General features: G+C 33.4%; 1 pseudogene across 1 annotated transcript; it reads left to right on the top strand.

Annotated features, from left to right (window-relative positions):
* The first annotated feature begins 2,861 nt into the window (after positions 1 to 2,861).
* LOC143533830 (ornithine transcarbamylase, chloroplastic-like) lies at positions 2,862 to 6,092 on the top strand (annotated as a pseudogene). Its single transcript, XR_013135428.1, has 6 exons — positions 2,862 to 3,027; positions 3,792 to 3,896; positions 3,995 to 4,329; positions 5,031 to 5,162; positions 5,230 to 5,504; positions 5,698 to 6,092. The product of XR_013135428.1 is annotated as an ornithine transcarbamylase, chloroplastic-like (transcript).
* The last annotated feature ends 628 nt before the right edge of the window (positions 6,093 to 6,720 follow it).

The following is a 6,720-nucleotide window of genomic DNA, read 5'->3' on the forward strand; positions in this document are numbered from 1 at the left end:
AGTGGTCCAAATTGTAAAAATTAATATTTTGACTTTTAGCTATTAGAGGTTAGGGTGGATGGTTATGAATGTGTTATATACAAATATATCTACATGTCCTTTCTTTTAAAGTGTTATGAGCTTTTCTTTTGTGAGTGTTGAATTGTTGATTATAATATGAATTAATGAATTTAGAGAATAATATAAAATGAAATTTGATAAGAAGCATGATTTCTCATAAATTAGTTTAATTGCCAAAGAGTTTTGTTACCGTGTGTCTGTCTATGAATTTAATATTTCAATGCAATTTGATATAATTAAACATATGATATATATAAAGTGTTTTATTACCTATGCAGTTAACTCGTCCGATATATCGGTGATATATCACCAATATATCAGTTATCGGACCCATGGAAAGATATCGGTGCAAAATGTCGGTCATAATATTGGTGCCGATATTATCGGTGATAATGACCGATATATCGCCGATATCTTGCTTCAGTAATATCGGTTGTATCACTGATTTTCTCTGTTTGGGCTGTTTTTATGTTTTTACTTACACGATTCACCGGAATAGCTACGATTTACACTACGAAGTGGTAGTTCGTGATAAGATATCGACTTCATGGAGATTCCCGATGTCAATTCCGGCTCCGACGCTGCCAATTCAGGCGCCAACGGTGCCAATTCCGCCGGAAATGATGAACAATGGAGGGATGGTGCCATAAAGGTTCAAGAAGGAAGTGCGGCTGTGACTTTTTTAGTTTCTTAGGTTTATATTTTTTAGTTTTAAACAAGTTAGTGTACACATTTAGCCCCTTTTTCTTTCACTAGTTTATATAAAAGGTATGAAATCAATTTGTGTATTATAACAATAAGTTTGAGGAGAATAACTTAACAAATTCTGAACCATAACAAATAGAAGATTGTGACATGGATAAAAGATCATGCAAGCACGTAAGAAACATATCTCAAAGTCAAGGATGGACAAACTGAGAAAAAGCATTAGGCTATTAAAGTCGTCCAAAATCAATTCGAACACCAAAGGAGTAAGAAATTTAGACAATTCAGGCCAATGGATATTGCTATAGTGAGATATGAACGTCCTAGAAGCATACGAAGTTGTTGATCCGTACGCTAATGTTTAGGGGCTTGTGAGATAAATCACTCAGAATCTCAAACTTGTTTTGGTTGGTTGATCATTCCTTAAGCGCATAACTAACTGCTTGACCTAAAATCTTCATCAAATACTGCTTAATTGAACTTTAAATATCTTTATATAGTGATTGTTAAGTCTACTTAAAAGGAGAAAAAACTGAAATAATATCAAAATTTTCAGGAAAACTTTACTTTAATTTGTATATGACAAAAAGAAAAAAAAGACTAAATTTTTTAGTATCATTTAAATAGTTTGTGTACAAGGTTTAAAGAATTTTAAGTATTAGTACTTCAAAAACATAATTTTAGTAGATTTTAATATAACTTTTTTTCTTTACTTCTAAACCCTGTCACGTAACATACGTTTATGTTTTTATTTTAAAATTCATTTGCTTATTTAGAGACGAATAACTAATGAAAAATTGGTATAATCCTAACGATGGCCTAAAGGTTTATACTAGATTTTCGCTTGATTTCTTTCACAATAACGATTATAAACGAACTGAAGAAACATATTAGTGAAATCGAGTATAAATCAAATATAAATAAGTGTAAAAATTTATGATGATTATACTACCGGGATTGCTTTTGGCTACAAAAATAAAAGTTAAGATATATTATTTTTCAAAGTGTAAGTATAGATTATTATTGACCAATTTAAGACGTTAAACGAGTCTTAGGTGCAGTTTGTTTTTTAAGAGGTAAAAATAATGTTCACATAGATAGAGAGCATTTTTTATTTAAAAAAAAAACATAATTCCATGACCACCTTATATTATAAGCTCTTGGTAACTTGTATGGTAAAACTGTACATATGGTTCCATTCTGAAAACACAACAAAATAAATACCAGGGACGTTGTTGAATAATAAGAAGCAAAGCTACTACGCATCCGTAGCGGCGGAAACGTCAGCCAGTCATCGTCAGGTAAAACATCCGTCAATCTCAACAATTAAATATATCTGAATTTATCATTTCCGTGTATTGGATTTGGACTAGTTAGGTAGGTATTCCCTGTTGCTGTGGTCAATAATTTTACTCGATTCATTGTTGATTTCTTACTTGTAATTGTCTTATTTTCACTGTTAATTGAATATATATCCGAGATTTCGGTGGTGTGGAGGTGCATAATAATCGAAATTATACGAAAATCATAGGTTATCATTTTATTGTACACTCGGTTAACTTAACCGAACAAGTCATATCCTTTTCTTGTGAGGACCAAAGCTGAATAACGAGATCGGCTAACTTTAGCTTGAGCTCGGAAACTCTTAACAAGCTGAGATGTAAGCTCGGAACCCGGCTCTAGGGATAAAGCTCGAGTCGGCTTGCGGCAGCTCGTGTAGTTTTGATATTTTGAGAATTTTATTTATTACTGGCACATGTGAATAGATATAGCAATACAATATTATATCCCTTGCAACCATAGATAGATGTAGCAACAAAAAAGGGGCCGGTGGGTGTTTTTTGCTTATAAAAGCTGAACTTTTTAAATGGCATACAACACACTTAACCTAAGCGAGCCAAACAAGCGAGCTTATCTCACAATATATAGGAAAACAAAGACATAATAAATAGAAAAAAAGATAAACAATAATGAAACATAATTTGACTATAATAAGAAAACTAAATAAAAGATAAACTTAAATAATAATAATAATAATAATAATAATAATAAACTTATTAATATAATGGGATCGTATCAGACACACTCAATTTGTATGTGCCATATGTTTGTTTTTTGTGTAATATAATTATATATTCGTCATACTGTTTCAGAAAATGGCGTATGCTGCATTTATGCCAGCAAATCTGGGGCTAGAAGGTTCCCATGTTCAGATTCATAGGACCACTACCTCATGCTTGAATTTGGACAACATGAGCAAAGGTTATCTTCTATTCCATGTACTCATTTCTTCTTATCCATTATCTTCTTCTTTAACATAATCTTCATTAGAATATGTTTAGCTAAGTTAAATAGAATGCATTGGTTTTCTACTTTACATGCCATAATAGTTTTCACTTCATTTTGTGGTTTTTGCACAAAGCCTATGTATACTAGTACCATTGATGCGACTGTATTGTTTACATACTTTGTCATATGTCATACATGAACAGTACAATTTTTGAAGATACAAGTGCAAGGGTACTCTTAACTGAGTGAAAATTAATGTATAAGAACTTTGAAGAACATTAACTGAAATTAAAAGTAGGTAAACTATACGTCACTTCTTAACAAGGTTCTCGTCTTCTTTTTCTTGACAAGGTTATAATGTATAAGAATTTTGACTCTAACTTAAAAGTCCAATTAGAAGTTTCATTATTTTGAGCCAATTTATTATGAAAGTTAAACCTTATTCTACCCATGTGTGTGAGTGTATTATAATATTTTACATAACATCTTGAAGCATAATATTTTTACTGATATGTAGCAACTAACAAAACGAGTTGTTGGTAGTTATGATTATTCAAAAAAGAATGGTATTTGTTTAGTAGATTTTCCACATTGCCAGTTATGTCGTATTCACGTAAGAGTGTGCATATTTATGCTTGTTTACATTATGCAGATGTCCATATTTTTTTAGATTAATGATTGAATTAGTATTGTTTTTTGACAGTTTGCTCGAATTTATTAAATTGAATGTGCTACAGATTTTGTTCGTGGAGTCAAGATTAAAAAACTGAAATTCAACGGACCAGTCAAACTGACGACTAAGGTTTCACATATCAAATCCACATTAATGTCTCCTGTTGAAGGTACATAGTGTATGCTAGTTAAGGAAAAATTTTAAAATATCTATTTGGAATTTTGGATGACTACGTAACCTTATTAAATAAATTTCATCATTTTCTAGAGAAGACAGGGTTTAAGGACTTTTTACACATTAACGATTTTGACAAGGGGACAATATTAAAAATTTTGGACCGAGCCAGACAGGTGAAAGCATTGTTAAAATCAGGAGAGAAAACATATCTTCCATTTAAAGGGAAAACAATGGCTATGATATTTGCAAAGCCTTCAATGCGAACTCGGGTCTCGTTTGAAACGGGCTTTTTTCTACTTGGTGGTCATGCTATTTATTTGGGCCCAAAAGATATTGAAATGGGTAAGCGAGAAGAAACCCGCGATGTTGCTCGTGTTCTATCTCGCTACAATGACATCATCATGGCACGGCTTTTTGCTCATCAGGTTAGCTTAGTTATAACAGTTTCTGGTAATAAGGAGCAATTTGTACGCCAAAAAAATGAGTCGGGTTGGGATGGTTCAAAATTCGTTATGTGCAATTTTGTGATAGGTTAAAGAGTTTAACCTTTTAAATATGGTTACAAAATCAAAGTGTGTCTATAATAATAATTTTTTTAGTGAAATGCTTTATGAGATATTATGTCATTATTGCAATTTTTCAGTACCGGACTGGAAACGAACCGGTCACCTTACTGGTTCACTGATCGGATCAATTTAAGAAGCGAACGACATCATCAGTATATAAAACTTAGAAATGTATTTATATACAATACAAATTAAAATATAAAAATACTTTTATGTTTTGGTGTGAATTTACAATTTCAATTAAATATGAAGACATAAATAAATAAAATATGAAGTCTTGGGTAATAAATGAATCACAAAATGAGGTTTTTGAAGGAAAATAGCATGATTAAAAAAATGAAAATCTGGTTGACCACTCGGTTTGGTTCACCGGTCTGATCATTATCTGGCCGGTTCAACTGGGTAACGGTTAAGTAGACTTAACCGGACCTTCTCTGTGCTTGGATTCCTTTCCAACCATAGAAACAACGTTTTTACATGTTTGACCCTTAAGGATTCAATATAATGTGTATAGACTTTGTTATTAGTCTGTTGACATGATCATCGAGGAGTTATTGTAGGACATTTTGGATCTGGCTAATTACACAAGCGTCCCGGTAGTCAACGGTTTGACCGACTATAACCATCCTTGTCAAATTATGGCTGATGCGCTGACAATGATTGAACACATTGGTCAAATTGAGGGAACCAAGGTATCAAATTATTTACTTTTTTTCCCTTGTTAAACTCTTGTACTTAAACACGATCATTGAAACTCAGGTGGTCTATGTTGGAGATGGAAACAACATAGTACATTCATGGCTGTTGCTGGCTGCTGTAATACCCTTCCATTTTGTATGCGCGTGTCCCAAAGGTTTCGTGCCTGACCCAAAGACTGTTGAAATGGCCCAGCGGGCCGGGGTGAGTAAATTGAGATTACTCATGATCCAAAAGAAGCAGTTAAAGGCGCTGATGTTGTGTACTCTGATGTTTGGGCCAGTATGGGCCAGAAAGAAGAGGCTGAGTATCGACACAAGGTTTTTCAAGGATTTCAGGTAACATTCAATGTTTTTGTGTTTTTAGAGAAAGTTGCCCAAAAGGTCAATGTGGTTTAACCAATTAACCAAATTGCAAATTTGGTCTCAAATTTTAGAAATTGCAAACTTAGGCCAAACCTTTGTGAGACGGTTCTACGTTTACTCCCCACTAAACAGGCAACCCTCACAAATATTTCGACTACGTTTGCAGGTGGATGAAGAGCTTATGAAGATAGCGGGACCGCAGGCATACTTCATGCACTGTTTACCAGCAGAACGAGGGGTTGAAGTTACTAATGGAGTTATTGAAGCTCCTAACTCTATTGTTTTTCCACAAGCCGAGAACCGAATGCATGCACAAAATGCAATCATGTTGCATTCACTTGGTCTATAAACGATGCTTGTAGATCTCGAGTCGTAGTTTGGATGTTCTGCATTTAAAGTTGTTTTCACCGAGTTTGGTTGTTGGGTTTGACTACATTTGACTTTTGAGATGTGAGATCTTGATCTTATGATTTTCAGAGATGGTTTTAGTTAAATAAAATCATAATGGAAGCTTTACTGGTCATAGTTTTTTTTTTGGGTGGATATTCTGATCATGATATTTAATGGTGTTAGTGTTTTTTTCTCCTTGTTTTTATTGTATTATTGTTGATTCGAGTATGCTATAAAAGATTATCACTTTATTCAACACCTCTTCCAATACTTGATTCACGCCGCTCATTCTCTCATTCTCATTGCTTGTGTTTCCTGCGGGAAGATCCAAACATGTCTGAAATTCAACAATCGAATACCAATGTGCTAGTTGAACCGGTAGGAAGAAATAATGTTTTTCGGTTATACCCCTGCGAGTTTAAACACTTTTAAGATCGACCCTGGATTCTAACCTTCACCAAATTACTTCACTGATTAGCTAATTGTTTTATGGATTGATTATGAGTCACCAACATTACATAATTGGGTGAGTTCGTTGATCAATGACCAGTTAAAGGAATTGAATTGAATTGAAATAGAACAAAAAATTAGGATTTTGCAGATGAAATTAATCGAATGAGAGATCAATTTCAATGAGTCAAATGAAAGGAGTGAATTAATTGGGTGGAAATGAACGAATTATGAACGGAACCAGATCGATTTGGGTGAATTAGGGTTGAAATCAAGAACTTCCGAGGATTAGAAGTTTAAATACCACTTGATATGATAGAAACATAACATAGAGAAGTTCGATCAACCA

This window comes from Bidens hawaiensis, unplaced genomic scaffold (assembly GCF_021521415.1).
Source record: "Bidens hawaiensis isolate Kalapana, Puna unplaced genomic scaffold, B.hawaiensis_p1.1 tig00009922_1, whole genome shotgun sequence".
Lineage (NCBI taxonomy): Eukaryota > Viridiplantae > Streptophyta > Magnoliopsida > Asterales > Asteraceae > Bidens > Bidens hawaiensis.